Below are 17118 nucleotides of genomic sequence, written 5' to 3'. Positions count from 1 at the left end.
AGACTGAAACTCATCTTGATGGAGAAGTCACCAAGACCAGCCTCCGGTGTGGAGTCTAAGGGCTCTAAACTGTCCGTCTCCACCATGGCACCGTCAACAGTGCTAAAGGAGACAGCACCAACAACTGCTCCTATTTCCATGCTGCAGCCCAATGCTGCTAGCAAAACGGCGCCGACACAAATTGCACTGACACAGCTCAGTACACTGCACTCCCGACACAATTGGCACCTTGCTCTTCAGCACTGAGGATCTTGGCACCACACCACTTTCTGCACCAAAAGGATCTGTTGGTCTCCTTGACACCAGAGTCCCCTATTTTAGGCACTGATGTCTCACTGAGGCCAGCAGTACCATAGCAACAGTTATCTCCGATAGCATCAGAGTTCTCGAATGATGAAGATGAGGAGGTTGAAGGGGTATTCTCCCCTCACCATTCCTCCCCAATCAGGATACCTATGGCTGTTGGACCACTACGAACATGGTCCACATATGTGCACGACATGCCACCATGGTATGGTCACCCATGAATGGGATCATCCAGGGCCTTCCCTGGTCACTGGCCATCCTGGAATCCCTGGGGGTCTTACAGCAGGCACCACAGCAGGCATTCCCACATAGAGAAGACACCAGATCCCCACCTCCACCCTCGGAGACCGTAGTGACCGAGACAAGGGATGAACTCATGGCAGAGCAGGAAGAGGACACTGCTCCTGACACCTCGCTAACCAACAACAATTCATCCTCCTCACCGGATGGGGCTATTATGCCTCCACCCCCAACCAGTGCGGATGACTTTACCCACTTCCAAGATTTATTCAAAAGAGTGGCCAGTGAGCTCAAAATTGCTCCGGAGGAAGTGCCGGAAACTCAGCATGAGCTAACAGGTATCTTACAGACATCTTCCTCCTCAAAGATAGCGTTGCCAATCAATGAGGCTATCCTGGAACACACCAAGATGGTATGGCAAATTCCAGCCACCATACCTCCAACCTGCAAAAGGGTGAAAAGAAAATATTATGTTCCCTCGAAGGCATCGGAATTTTTATTCACACACCCAACACTCAACTCACTGGTAGTGGAAATGGCCAGCCAGAGGGACAAACAGCAGTTTCAGTCCACAACCTTCGATAAAGATAGTAAGAGGTTGGACCTATTCAGGGGCAAAATATATTCTTCCTCCATGCTTCAATTCAGAGTGGAAAATTACATGGCACTACTTGCCAAATATGACCACAGAAACTATGGAAAAGTTATGGACTTTTTTACTCTGGAATCTTAATAGAGAATTTAAATTGCTGGTCTCCGAAGGATAAATGATTGTGCACACGCTCTACAAGCCTCACTAGATGTTGCTGACACAGCCGTCAGGTCCACCGCTACAGCTGTGGCCATGAAATGAGCCTCGTGGTTTAACACCTCAGCATTCCCACAGGAAATACAGAACACAGTCGAAGATCTCCCCTTTGACGGAGAAAAATTGTTTGCAGACAAAACCAGTGAGATACTGCACACTATGAATGACTTGTGGGCAACTCTCCGTTTGCTCAGCGTTCATACACCTGCCACAAAAAGGAGACAATACAGGTATCAACCATATCAGAGAAATAGCTATATACTATACACGGCAACACCAGAGGCCTTATGAACAACAAAGACAGAGACCACAACAATGCTGACTTCCATCACCAGTGGCATCTCAACCTGCTTCCTCTAAGCAACAAATTAGAAGGCTTGGTTGATGGTCTGGAAGACGTCTCCCACATTCCAGCACTTATGCCATCCATCCATCTATTTGGAAACAGTTTGCTCCCATTATACCTGAAATGGGCTGCTATCACCATGGACAAATGGGCCCTAGAAGTCTTCCATATGGGCTATACCATTCCTTTCCTGTCCATACCTCCCACTCCACCCCCATCCCTCATCAGGGACCCTTGTCATAAACATTTGCTATGCCAAGAGGTAGATCATCTCCTCCAATTAGGGGCAGTGGAAACTGTTCCCGTGCAACACAGGGGGAAGGGGTTTTATTCCCACTACTTTTTAACACAAAAGAAAAATGGGGAATGTTGACCTATCCTCGATCTCAGGCGACTGAACAAGTTTATGAGAAAGAAATGGTTCAAGATGGTCACCTTAACAACAATAATACCAGCACTGGAGCCGGGGGACTGGTTTTCAGCCCTCGACATGCAGGATGGTTATTTTCATGTTACAATACACCCTACCCACAGGTGTTTTCTGAGATTTACTTTGGACACAGACCACTATCAGTTCAAGATTTTACCTTTCAGCCTGTCAACAGCGCCTTGCATTTTCTCAGAGATCCTCGCAGCAGTAGCTGCACACCTGAGAAAACAAGGAATAATAATACTCCCTTACCTGGACGACTGTCTCTTGAAGTCACACACTCGATCAGACACCTTTCGCTCTACTCAAACAATGATAGATTGCTTCCAGAGTCTGTCTACAAATAAACTGAAATAAATTGACAATAGAACCAGCTTAACAGTTAAAAATTCATTGGCGCTTATCATGACTCAGTGGCAGTGAAAGCGTCACTTCCACAAGACACATTCGACACGATAAAGACACTTATATCCGCAGTGCAGAACAGCCCACAGCCCACGCATGCCTACAACTTTTGGGTCACATGGCAGCATGCACATTTGTGGTCCAAACACATGCACTTGCAATATGCTGCCTGCAAGGATAGCTAGCAACCATCTACAGACCGAACAAATACAGGTTAAACATACGATTAACAATGCCTGCATGGTCAAGGATTCGCTAACCTTGTGGGCTCAACCACACAACCTGTGCTCGGAGATCCCATTTACACAAGATCCTCCAGCACAGATGATCACAACGGATGCCACCCTCATAGGGTGGGGAGCACATAAACAACATCACAAAATTCAGGGATTATGGTCCACAGCCAAGACAAGGCTACCCATAAACCCGCTAGAACTTCATGCCATCCGCAATGCCTGCCTCCACTTTCTACCATTCATAAGAAACCAAAAATAAGAGTAATGACCGCTTGCAAACATGCAAAGGTGAGCCCGATCACACTCGCTATGCACCAAGGCTATGATACTCTGGAATTGGTGCATCCAAAACAATATACACTTCTCGGCTTCCTACCTATCTGGATGCCAGAACACAATGGCAGAGGAACTCAGCCAGACGTTTTCCCCACAACCATGAATGGGAATTAAATGATGCAATACTGCAATGTATATTCAAAAATTGGGGCCACCCACAAATAGATCTATTCATGACTGCCTGCAACACCAAATGTCCGAGATTCTGCCCCAGAGCAGGTCTGGGAAAGCAATTGATGGAGGATGCATTCCTGAACAGGTGGAATACAGACCTCCTCTATGCCTTCCCATCAATGCCATTACTACCCAGAGTAATACAGAAAATAAGGACTGACAAAGCCAGAATCATCCTAATAGTCTCCACATGGCCAAGACAAGCGTGGTATCCGTACATAACACAGACGTTGGTATGTGCCCCAATCACTCTCCCACTTCAGACGGACCTCTTAACACAAGAGGGTCAAATGCAACATCTGAACATAGAGATGCTACATCTGAAAGCATGGCTCCTCTATGGTTCTGTAATGGCAAACTAAGTTGTTCTGAACAGGTCCATCAGGCGCTACTCCACAATAGAAAACATATTACACGTAACACCTACCTACAAAAGTGGAAGAGATTTACGGCATGGTGCACCACCAGACAAACCGCTGCAACATCTGCACCTCTTCCATTGATATTAGACTACCTCCTGGAATTAAAACAATCCAGCCTCTCCATCAGCTCAACAAAGGTACACTTTGTGGCTATCACTGCTTTTCAGCAAAATATCAGCAACACTACAATATTTATTCACCTAATCACCAAGTGCTTCCTTGGGAACATTCAAATCATGTATCTGGGCATGAGACCACCCACACAACCTTGGGACTTAAACTTGATCTTAATGGCCCTCACCTGGAAACTGTTTGAACCCTTAGCAAACTGCTCCCTACTACACCTATCCACGAAAGTGGCGTTCCTAATAGCGGTAGAGCAGGCACTGAGGAATCCGGGTCGCACGCACACTAGATGAAGCGCCAATGGTGCACGAGGCAGGCACCGTACATGTGTGACCCGTACAGGCTCAGGAACGCACCATAACCAGGAGTGGAGCATCCACAGGACACACTTCTCGAAGAACCTCAGTTACTGCACAAGGTGAGTAACCTTCTCTTCTTCCTCCCATCTTTTAACAAAAGCAGAATTATTTATGTTCCCATTTCAAAGGCAACAGTAGAAAATGGAGAGTCAGAATTTGGCCTGATGAGTTTATTAGGCATTTTTTTCCTGGAATGAAAATCTACAAAAAATAAAATATGTTGCTTTAATTCCATAATATGGTTGTTAACCCAACTTATCTGTTATGTTAGTTATTATGATGTTTCTGTTGTCATGTTTAACAGTGTAGGGCTCAGTACTGCAAATACTTACTCATATGAGTGATCCCTACATGTGGAAATAATTCATATCAGGATTACTCACGTGTTAAGCTTTGCAGCGTCTGACCCCTACTTTGCAACTAGAATCTTCAGAAGTGTCATTTTTAAAAAACTGCCATGGAAAACACACAGTATTTTCCTGCTTTACTGTAACTTAATGGGAACATTCTATTTGGCTCATTATTCCATCCCTACAATCTCTATTTCTGTCTAAGACTGACATTAACTGCATTACTCATGCCATAATAATGGAAATGTATACAATATTTTTGAATCTGTATCCATTCAACACACAATGTTGGAACCTTTTAATTTAAAGTAGCTACAGAGTCTGACATCTGAATAAGCAAATGTTTCATGACCAAAACTGTGCTTAAGTCATAGATGTTTTATATTCCTGATTTTAAAATATATGGAAACAAGCACTGTTAAATATATTCTGTTATCACTCTGTGTAAACATGATTGCATATTTGTATCTTCTATCCTCTCTTTTTAACAGTACAAACAATAATTAAAGCACTTTACAATACCAGAACAGGAGCCAACTTACCTTAATTGTCACAGTGGAACCACATTATGCAATTAGACAGCTGCACCTAACTCACTTCTTAATTCACATTGTTTTATTTATGTAGTGCCTTCTAAATACAAACTTTAAGCTGTTTTGTGGGATTTCTCATACTTTATGCCCCCAAGATACACTTAGACAGTCTTACATATTTTGCATGCCAACTTTTCTTAGTTTACATAACTGAAACACCATTGAATTGGCGGTCTTCTATCACTTTGGAAGTGTTCTCTTCCCTATTGTCTCTTTCATATCAGGTCTGATGCCATATTTCAAATGTTAGCTGCTATGAAGCTTGCTGAATAAATTTAATATTCCATCTTTGACTGTGGAAAGTGGAATCTTCATCCCTCTGAAGGGTATTCACTAACATGCAGATGTCAAATAGTTCCCTAACAGTTCTGAATTGCAAATCATTGCCAGGAAAGGAAAATGAGTTCTGTAAACTTGTAACACATTCTACCTTTAGGACTACAGTATATTAAACTTCCAAGGTTACAGCTTTCCTCTGACCTTGGATTGGTAGATGCTGCCACCACCCAAGTGCAGAACCCCTTTGAGAACCCAGGAAGGCGCACTTGGGAATTTCTTCCTGTGAGGTACCCTCAAGCCCTTTCACCCCCTCCTCCCCTCCAGGGAAGAGCTGAGAAAGAAAACAAAGGAAATCAGCTGTTGCCACTAGCTAATTAAACAACATGTGCACAAACCTCTTAGGACACAAAAATCCAATTCCGTTGTTAAAACAGGAAAAAATTATTTAAAAAAAATACATCTGGGAACTCAGGCTACTGCTAGATTTAAAAAAAAAATACAAGGATTAAGAACCAAGAATAGCTTTCTTGAGGTCCAGCTTAAAGGTTACAAGCAAAACAAAAGCACCTGGGGTTAGCACAGAGGAATCCACAAGCCATAAAGAAATAAAATCGCGTCTTCCTAGACATTTCCTGATCTACTTACATATCTGGGGATTTAAATGAGTAGTTTCTAGGTATGATACTGATGATTTTTTTCATACCTGGCCCAAGCTTCTTACAGCATAGTTCCAGCCCTGTCTGCCTCTCCCTGAGAACAACAACAGACAGACAAAAAGGGGAGTCTTTTTTCTCAATTTTAAAAAGTTCTAGCCTTTCCATTGGCTCTTTTGGCCAAGTGCCCACTCACTTCCTTTTACCTGTGCATAGCAGTGAGACTTTTTAACTCTTTACAGGTAGAGTAATTAGAGAACAGCTACTAAGAGGGATTTTATAGCTACTGGCTGTCTGGGTGTCGATAAAAGGGAGCTACCGCCCTCCCACCTCTTTCATTTATCACAACAGATCTTTAAATATTAAGTGTGATAAACTTTAAAGGCAAAAATCTGTTTTTGCTTCCTGCACAACCATGGCTTAAAACTTTGAATATTCTTTATAGTATAATCAATTTACTTAGACTGTGAGCAATTTGTAGCAGGGACCATCTTCTCATACGGGTGTATGTTGCCTAGCATAGTAGGGCCCCCAGTCACTGTCTGGGACTTACCACTGCAACCACAATACAAATAATAATAATAATGGACTTATACCACTGACATTCTAGCTAGCTCTTGTTTTTTCTTCATCCGTCACAGGACCTCTGTATATCCTGGTGACATATCAGAATGGAACTGGGGGCAATGGCATTCAAGAGCCACTGTACTGATGGTTGTGAAATAAAGTTCATCAGAAAGGTCAAATAGTCCATTGACAGAATAGTCTGTTGGCAGAACAGTACTCTCCTTCTGAGGCCTCTGCAAATATACAGGGCTGAGTCAGTCCAGGCATTCTGAGAAACCATTTGGCCTAGAAAATTAGAGAGACTTGGGGGGTGAGGTAATATCTTTTATTAGACCAACTTGTCTTGGTGAGAGAGACAAGTTTTCAAGCTTACACAGAGCTCTTCTTCAGGACTGGGAAACTTACTCAGGCCAGGTCTATGCTACAAACCTATATCGGTATAACTATGTCGCTCAAGGGTGTGAAAAATCCACACCCCGGAGTGACGTAGTTACCTCAACCTAACTGCCTTGGGTGGACAGCACTATGATGAAAGGAAAGCTTCTGCTGTTGACATAGCTACCACCTCTCCTGTCTGTGAAGTTAATCCACCTCCTTGAAAAGCTCTGCCTTCAGCATAGTAGTGTCTTTACTAAGAACATGTCTACACTACAAAATTGTCAACCTAATTTACACTGGCATACAGCTACCAGAGTAATTACATCACTTGTGCATGTCCTACACTTTGCTCCTTATGTTGGTGGTGCAAATCCTCACCAGGAGCACTTTCACCAATTGAACTGTCAGTGTGGGGCATTGTGGGATGGCTTCTGAAAGGCAGCAACAGTTGATGTAAGCAACACAGTGTCTACACTGACGATGAGTCAACCTAAATACATAGACATTGACACTCTGCCTCTCATGGAGGTGGATTAAAATTGGGGTGCGGGAGGGAGTGCAGGGTGTGGGAGGGGTTGTGGTGTGCAGGAAGGGGCTCAGGATAAGGGATTGGGGCAGAAGAGGGGTGCGGGGTGTATGTGGGGGCTCAGGGAAGGGGGTTGGGGTGCAGGAGGGGTGCGGACTGCGGGAGGGGGCTCAGGGCAGGGCATTGGGGTGCAGGAGGGGTGTGGGGTGGGGCAGGGGTTGGGGTGCACAGCGGTGCAAGGTGAAGCAGGGAGCTCAGGGCAGGGGGTTGGGTGCAGGAGGGGTGCGAGGTGCACAAGGGGACTCAGGGCAGAGAGTTGTGGTGCAGAAGGGGTGCAAGGTGCAGGCAGGGGGCTTAGGGCAGGATGCAGGAGGGGTTTGGGCTCCGGCCTGGCACTGCTTACCTAAAGCGGCTCCGGGGTGGCAGCAGCATGCACTGGGGCCAGGGCAGGCTCCCTGCATGCCTGCCCTGTCCCCGGCCCCGAGCCACTCCAGGAAGCGCTGCAGCCCCTGCGGGAGTGGGGGCAGAGGGCTCCATGTGCTCTGCCCTTGCCATGCCTCCAGGTACCTCCCCTGAAGCTCCCATTGGCCACAGTTCCCCGTTCCCAGCCAATGGGAGCTGCAGGGGGCAGTGCCTGGAGGCATGTGCAATGCACGGAGCCCTCTGCTCCCCCGCCCAGAGGCCACAGGGACTTGGTGCTGGCCGCTTCTGATAGCGGCATGGGGCCCATGGCGCCACAGGGGACAATCCCGCAGACTGGATCCAAAGCCCTGAGGGGCCGGATCCGGCTCACGGGCTGTAGTTTGCCCACCCCTGGTGTAGCGATTGGTTTCACACACATAGATGTTACTAGGTTATTTAGTGCACTGGATGAGGTACCCCACATGTTGTGATAGGCATGCATAGAACCCATGGAGCCTGAAAAGTGTTTTTTTGGGGGTGTTGATCAGTGTAGCAGTGGAGATATGTCAGAAGGTTTTGCATCTGTTGATCTGGCAGTGTCTGATGTTGCTTTAAGTTGGTGTGTTCTGTTCTGTGGGGAGCTTGCTTCTGAGGATGCGCTTGGGGGGGGGGTGTTTGAAGGTCAGAAGAAGGGATTCAGGACAGATTTCTTCCAGGATGGAGTCTCCATCAAGTATGGGTTGTAGTTGTTTGATGATAACTTGTATGGGTTCCAGTATGGGGTGGTAGGTGACAACTAGGGGTGTGCAGTTGGAAGGAGTTTTATTTCTGTATTGAAGCAGGTTCTCTTGGGGTATTTGTGTGGCCTGTTCCATCATGCTGTCTCCACTGCTACAATGATCAACACCCCCTACAACACATTTTTCAAGATGTTAATTCAGTTCCCAAATGAATGGCTTTACCAGTGTCCAACATGGCTGTAAACAAAAGCTATCCAATAACCCAAGGGCCAAGATGCACCAAAGGTTCCTCCTAGCTCATTTAAAATTTACTCAACCTCTGCTCTCTCTCAGGAGATTAGCATTCTGATTTGATGCTTGCATTCATATTGTGCATTTATGAATGCAAAGTTCTTGCAGCCACTAAATTATCTTGAACCAGAGTCTGATACCCATGTCCTTGAAATCAGTAGGGATAATCACAGATTGAAGTACTACTCAGTGCAAGTAGAGAATCATCATCTGTATCCTGATAACAGTTATGGCCAGATTCTGCCATCTTTACTAATCTTGTATTGTCTTATCTGTAGGTACTACAAGGTGACTAAGGATACCAGAATCTGGTCCTTAATCTAAATGTTGTCAGGAGATTTGCTTTAAGTCCTTTTTTAATACTTGGAAAAACAAAATAAAATCTGTTTATGGAACTAAAGAAATCTCTCTCCTTCCATTTCAACCCTGAATTGCAGCCTAACTTTTGACAAAAGGGAGGAGATACAGTCTTGTTTTAAAGAACTCTGAATCTCCTTGGCAGTATGCCATGAAATGACATTAACTCAGTATAATTACAGCTTACTAATGGCTTAACCCAGGCATTCTATCCCCCACAATTTTTGTCTCTTCTGCACATGACACTTCCTCCAGTTCTTGCTAAATTTCACTAAATACTGGTGAGCTGCCCCGATGGAGCAAATAATTTACACTTTTCATTATCAGGGCTATTACATGAAACCATGAGACTGGATGTGTCTTCATTCTTTTAGCTGTTCAGTATTTCAGCAACAGCTGGCATAATGAGCTGAATGTGAATGGTTTTGTGTTTGTAGTACAGCCAATCCCTGGAATAAATGGGTTGGGGGAGGGAAATCCCAGACTATAACCATCACATAACAGTACAGAAAAATTAAAACTGCCATGGAGCATGTGATGAGACTTACTAATATCTGTACCTTAAAGTGCTTTGATCTCCTTGGGTGGAAGGAGCTATAGAACATCCAAGTATTATTATTATTATTATTATTTATTTTGTTATTATAGGTGGGCTGGTAACATTGTCTCTTATTGAGGCTACACAACACTGCCAATTACAAGACCTTGTTTTCAGCTGCTTATAACATTGCCAAACTGGAAACATTTGGGTCTTTGCACATGATTGGTAGAGATTTGCTCGAGCTTAGTAGTTAAAATCTCTGACAATTCCATTCTCACTGAGGATTCCTGAACCTCTCACAAGTCTAGTACTGACCAGTTTGTGCGTGTGCCACTCCCACAGAGGGACAGAGTATGTTCCAGCCCAGCTATGGGAGCTCTGAATGATTTTCCCTCTAATGGCTGCTACTAGCTGCTCCATGCTGAGGTGGGGTCAGGAACCAGAACTGAGAGCAGTGATCCTGCCATTCCTATACTGTAAAAAACCTCTCTGCTGGTGCTGAGGCGACATGGAGAAGGAAGCTGTCTGATCTGAATGCAGAGGGGAGAAAAGCCAGAGCAGGGGGAAGATAAAGGACCAGATTGGGACAAGTAGACTGGGTCTGGAGAGAAACGTGATTGGTTGAGCAAGAAGACTGGGACAAGAAGCCTGTGGAGTGGAGAATGGGACAAAGAGACAGAGCTGGGAAGAGACAGAACTGGGACATGAGGGAGCAGACAATGCAGTAGGTGTCAAGCTTGGGGGGAAATGGGTGGAAGACTCTGTGCCCACTCGAACACACTCTTCTCCAGCGCCTGGACTGGTACCCAAGCCTCTTGAGTCTCACTATCCCTCAACTGTCCATAAATATCTGTGAAACTCACTGGCAAAGTGCAAGGGTGTGTCTCATCCCTCTCTAGTGCTGGTCCACATAGAGGATGACAACCTACTATTGCTATCAGTTACCCAACAGCTCAACTGGCAGGGGTCAATGTGGTGGCTCTACAGGTTCTAAAACTGTTAATGAACCATGTGGGTGTCAATATTATGCCACACCATGGAATTTGTTTTTTCTGTTGTTTTTAAAAAAAAAAAAACCCTAGGAAATGAAACACAAAAAGCTACATTAAAGAGCATTATTAAGGTTGCAAAGTCAAGCATTCCAATGTTAGATAGTTGGGTTTGTGATGGCCAGGAGAACTGCATGGTGAATTGCCAGCTGGGTGCAAAGACTGCAGACCTCTTGAGACATCTAGACAGACATGTGCAGTGCTTGGGAGGAGCCGGTGGTTGTGGTACATGTAGGTACCAATGACATAGGAAAAGATAACAGAGTGGTCTTGGAGGCCAAAATTAGGCTGCAAGGTGTGAGATTAAAGGTCAGGACTTCCATTCTCTGAAATGCTTCCAGTTCCACATGTGAGGACAGACCGACAGGCAGAACTGCAAGGTCTCAATGTGTGTATAAGATGATGCTGTTCAGAGGCAGGATTTAGGTTTATAAGGAATTAGGAATCTTTTGGGAAAGGAGGAGCCTATACAGGAAAGATGGGCTCCATCTAAACTGAAACAGAACCAGATTGCTGGCATGTAAAATTAAAAAAGTTGTAGAGGGGTTTTTAAACTAAGGGCTGGAGGAAAATTGACAGGTGTGAAGAAGCATGTGATTTGGACAGATATATTACTTAGGGAGGGATTTATTAAAGTGAATAGTCTATGTGCTAATAAAAAGGAGAGGATAGAAGTTGATAATGTATAGGTAAGAACTGAAGAGAAACAATCACGTGAAAAAGAGTTCCCTTCAGTTACATCACACTAAGGCAGACAACTAAATATTGACACATTTTATAGGTGCTTATAAACAAATGCAAGAAGTCGAAATACTAAGGGAACTCGAGTGCCTGCTATTAAATGAGGATATTAACATAATAGGCATCACAGAAATTTGATGGAACAATGATCATCAGTGTGACACAGTTGATCCAAAATATCCAGGATCCAAAATATGTAGGAATGACAGAGTAGGTTGCACTGATGGGGGAGTGGCACTGTATTTGAAAGAAAGCATAGAGTCAAATATAGTAAAAATCTTAAATGAACCAAATTGTACCATAGAAATTCCGTGCTTGAATAATAAGAGTAGATTGGTAGGAATATACTACTGACCACCAGACCAGGGTAATGATGGTGACTGTGAAATGATCAGGAAATTAGACAAGCTACAAAAACAGAAAAACCAATAATAATGGGGGATTTCAACTATCCCCATATTCATAGCATACATGTTACCTCAGGATGGAATGCAGAGAAAAAAACTCTAAACACCAGTAATGACTGGTTAGTGGATCAGCTCATCCTGCAACCTCCAAGTGGAGAAGCAATTATTGATTTAGTCCTAAGTGGATCATAGGATCTGGTCCAAGAGATTAATATAGCTGACCTGGTCAGTAATAGCAATGTAATTAAATTTAGCATCCTTGGGGAGGGAGAGAATCCCATCACAGTAGAATTTAACTTCAAAAAGGGGAAGTACACAAAAATGAAGAAACTAGTTGAAAAGAAATTAAAAGGAACAGTCAGAAGAGTGAAATGCCTGCAAGCTGCATGGAAAATATTTTAAAACCCCATAACAGAGCCTCAAACTATATGTGTACCCCAAATAAAAATAAGAGGACCCCAAAATATCACAATGACTAAATAGCAGAGAAAGAGGCAGTTAGAGGGGAAAAAGGTATTTTGTGAAAATTGAAATTCAAGTCCTGCTGAGGAAAATAGGAACATAAACTCTAGCAAGTCAAATGTAAAAGTATAATTAGGCAGGTCAAAAAAGAATTTGAAGAGGAACTAGCAAAATACACAAAAACAATACAAATTTTCTAAAGTACATCAGAAACAAGAAGCCTGCCAAACAATCGACAGGGCTCCGGACGATTGAGATGATAAAGGAGCACTCAAAGAAGACAAGGCGCTTGCAGAGAAGGTAAGTGAATTCTTTGCATCAGTCTTCATTGTAGAGGGTCTGAGAGACATCCCCACACCTGATCCATTCTCGTTAGGTGATAAGTCTGAAGAACTGGACCAGACTGCGATCTCAGCAGAGAAGGTTTGGAACAAACTGATAAACAGTAATAAATCACCAAGACCAGACAGTATTCACCGCAGAGTGCTGAAGGAATTCAAATAGGAAATTGCAGAACTACTAACTGTGGTATGTAACCCATCACTTAAATCAGCCTGTACCAGATGACTGGAGGAAGGTAATGTAACACTGATCTTTCAAAAAGGCTTCAACAGTGATCCTGACAATTTCAGGCCAGTAAACCTAACTTCAATATCCAGCCAATTGGTTGAAATTATAGTAAAGAACAGAATTATCAGATACCTCAATGAACATGATATGTTGGGGATGAGTCAACATGGCTTTTGTAAAGGAAAATTATGTCTCGCTAATCTATTAGAATTTGTGGAGATTGATAACTAGTATGTGGCTAAGGGAGAATAAGTGGATATAGTGTACTTGGACTTTCAGAAAGCCTTTGACAAGATACCTCACCAAAGTCTCTTAAGAAAAGTAAACTGTCATGGGATATGGATCAGTGAGTGGTTAAATGATGAGAAACAAAGGGTAAGAATAAATTATCAGTTTTCACAATGCAAAGTGGTAAATAGCAGGGTCCCCCAAGGATCTGTACTGATCAATACACAATTACACAAGATAATTAAATCCAAAGCTGACTGTGAAGAGTTAAAAGGGGATCTCACTAAACTGGGTGACTGGGCAAGAAAATGGCAGATGCATTTCAGTTTTGATACATGCAAAGTAATGCACATTGGAAAACATCCCAACTATACATACAAAATGATGGGGTCTAAATTAGCTGTTACCACGCAAGCAAGAGGTATTGGAGTCAGTGTGGATAGTTCTCTGAAAACATCTGTTCAATGTGCAGCAGCAGCACAAAAAAACCCAACAATGTTAGGAACCATTAGGAAATGGATATATAATGAGGCATAAAATATCATAATGGCACCATGTATATCCACAGTATGCCCACACCTTGACTATTGCATGGAGTCCTGGTCACCACATCTCCAGAAAGATATATTAGAACTGGAAAAGGTACAGAGCAGGGTAACAAAAATTATTAAGGGTATGGAACAGCTTTCATATGAGGCAAGACTAAAAAGACTGGGACTGTTCAGCTTGGAGACTAGATGACCAAAGGGTGAGATGATGGAGATCAATAAAAGCATTAATGGTGTGGAGAATGTAAATAGGGAAGTGTTATTTACCCCTGCACATAACACAAGAACCAGGGGTTACCCAATGAAATTATTAGGCAGCAAGTTTAAAACAAACATAAGGAACTACTTCCTCATATAATGCACAGTCAAGCTATGGAGCTCATTGCTAGGGGATGTTGTGAAGGCCAAAAGTATAACAGGGTTCAAAAATAATTAGATAAGTTCCTGGAGGATAGGTCCATCAATGGCTATTAGCCAAGGTGATCAGGGATGCAACCCCATGCTCTGAGTGTCCCTAAAACTCTGGGCCTGCACGACGGGATAGATCATTCAATAATTGCCCTGTTCTGTCCATTCCCTCTGAAACATCTGGCACTTCTCACTATCAGAAGACAAGATATTAGGTTAGATGGGCCATTGGTTGCTAGTGCAACCTTCATTTACACCCCTTGTGCATATGCATTACGGTACAGTCTTTAATTATGTGATCACATGTTGTTTTTCACAAAGGCCTCATTCAGTGCATAGGGTGGCCCTACTCTGGGGATGAAGCAGGGTTGTGCAGTGAAGAAGGCTGTTGTCTATGGGAGCCTTACCTCATTTGTTGCAGAAGTTGGAAGATTTGTAGTGATTGAGGCACGGGACTGCAGGAAGAGGAGGAGGTCTTCTGGTTAAAACAGTTAGAATCCAATTCTCCAGGGCAGCATTCATCTCTGCCTTTTCCACAGAGTTCCTGCATGATGCTAAGCAAATCACTTAAACCAAATTTTCACAGAGGGTCACTAATTGTGTGTTCCTTTTTTTCTGGATGCCCAGCATGAGACCGTGGAGTCTGATTTAAAGAAGTGCTGAGTACTTGCAACTGCAGTTGAAGTCAATGGGAGTTGTGGTTTGACCATATAGAGTGCTACATAATGCTAGATATTCTGAAAATTCAGGTCCTAGGTGTTTCAAATGAGGTACCCAAAATTTGTGGCTGCTTTTGACCTTAATTTCTCTCACCCTGATCCACCTAGGGACCTAGGTTTTGCAATGCTGAACACTGCAGCATCTAGAAAAATTACAAGAACAACCTGCAATCCACAAAGCTGAGTTAGGTTCCTAGGCGTATGGTGAGAGATAGGCACCCTACACTGTGAGCCACAAAGGCAGCAAGCTAGGTGAGGAGCTACTTAAGCTGGCCAATGGGACATGCCGACCCACAGGGATGTGTGCTAAGCCCTGCCCCTTCTCAGAAATAGGTGCCAAGTCCAGGCTGCAGGGAGGTGTCTAACTCTGCTTGTGATCCACGAACCAGGGAAAGATAGGCATTGGGCTGCCTAGGTTGCATGCAGGGCCCAAAACAAAAGGGATAGGGGTGGGAGGAGGTCCTCCCTTATAATGTTTAGCCTACGGGAGATTTGCCCCAGGCCACACAGGAAGTCCATGGCAGAGCTGGAAATAACCTTGACTTCCTGAGTTGCAAGCCCTGTGCCTTAACCACAAGACAATCCTTCCTCCCATACTCCCTAAATGGGCCTGATCCTGGCTGTCTTGTGGGTATTTCTACATGTTCAAAGGGGGTACTACCAAATCCGAATTGTCCACTCCGACTGTGGTAGTGTTTGACACCCACTTTGCACAAGTGTGACGAATTTGGCCAACTTTGGGGAGTTTGCATAGTTACTGCAGGTGCTGCACTTGTTCTGAGGATGAATTGAGGACTTCAGTCCACAGGGTTGCCAATCCAGCATTGTTCTATGAGCAAGATATTTGCAAAAAGATCATTTGGGGGAGGGGGTTAATACATAGACTTAAGGTTACTTCCACTCTTTATATGGTTTGTCTGTTGCATGATTCTTCCACTTGCATCTGTAAAGGCACCACTTCCCGCATCTGCCATTGTGTGACTCCTTAGTGTGTCTCCTGGGAGAAGTCTCACCCAACAAGGAAAATGCTTATGAGTCTCCTCAACTCACATATTGCATCCGAGAAATGCCTGGGACTATTTCTGAGAAAAGTAACAAAATCCAAAGGTTGAATCTTTGAATTAAAAGGTGACTGGGATTTTGGATCCGATTGAATATTTTGGGAAGTGTAGAAAGCGACACACTCAGTGACTGTCAAATATAAAAATTAGCAGCTGGGATGGCAGGAGTATGATATATCTGAGTGTTTTTCCAGACCCTTTATAACGTTACACACAACATCCACAAATACATGTTCCAGGAGGTCAGGCTGGTCAAAAGCCACTGGGAAAGGAGAAAACAAGAATCTTGCTGATCAAGAGAGCAACCAGAATGAGATCTGGGCTGAGTTTTTGTTTGGTTTTGTTACCATGGGCTCTAGTTTAGGTCAGAAATGGGGGTGGGACCTCCCTAATGTGTCAGCATCTGCATATATAAATCATTGGCCTTTAGTGGCAGACTCAGAAGAGAAAAGCCCTGCTCCTACTGACAGCTAAGTAGGAGGAGGCTTGTGCTTTTGGAGCTCAGTATCTTGGACTGCATGTGTATGTTTCCAGGTGGTTCTCTGTTACAGTAGCTGTTCTTTTTATTTGTCCTGCACCCAGAAAGGCCTAAACAGTATGGACCGAGGTTTGCTGAAAGTCAGACTCTCACTTTGAAGGACACCACTGCTGCTAGAGGTGCTGCAGCAAGCAACGTTGGATTCTGATGTAAAGACTGATGCTACTGCTTTTTTGACTAGTCCCTTCTTGGCCCCTGCCTTTTACTATTTTTCAGTCTCTGTTCTTTATCTAAATACAGGCAGACATACTCTTTGTATTGTGCTGTATGGGACTGCAGATGTCCTTTTTCTTCCTTCCTGTATGGTACAGCATCTTTCAATTTGGGAATATTTTTTAGACTGTATGTATAAATATGTGCTTATTGGGCTATTTAAACTCAAAGTTATAGATTACAGTAGTAGGCTGCCCTTTTTCTGAGTTTTATTTTGACTATTATTATTATTCAGGTAATTACTTCTGGTTAGAGTGATAGTACTTCAGAGTCCTTAGCTAAGCTAGCAAAATAATAACTGCCTTTTTT

The 17118-nt window shown here is 43.6% G+C and overlaps 1 protein-coding gene across 1 annotated transcript in view; it reads left to right on the top strand.

Moving 5' to 3' along the window:
- The window catches only part of ZEB1 (zinc finger E-box binding homeobox 1), a 253319-nt gene extending 236660 nt beyond the window's left edge, over positions 1-16659 (top strand). The window contains exon 10 of the transcript XR_005593894.1: positions 16641-16659. The gene's annotated coding sequence lies outside the window, so the exon portion shown is untranslated. The remainder of the gene's footprint in view (positions 1-16640) is intronic.
- The last annotated feature ends 459 nt before the right edge of the window (positions 16660-17118 follow it).

Source organism: Mauremys reevesii, linkage group 2 (assembly GCF_016161935.1).
Source record: "Mauremys reevesii isolate NIE-2019 linkage group 2, ASM1616193v1, whole genome shotgun sequence".
In the NCBI taxonomy this organism is placed as follows: domain Eukaryota; kingdom Metazoa; phylum Chordata; order Testudines; family Geoemydidae; genus Mauremys; species Mauremys reevesii.
The sequence above is the reverse complement of the archived record's forward strand: the minus strand, read 5'-3'. Positions and strand labels throughout refer to the sequence as shown.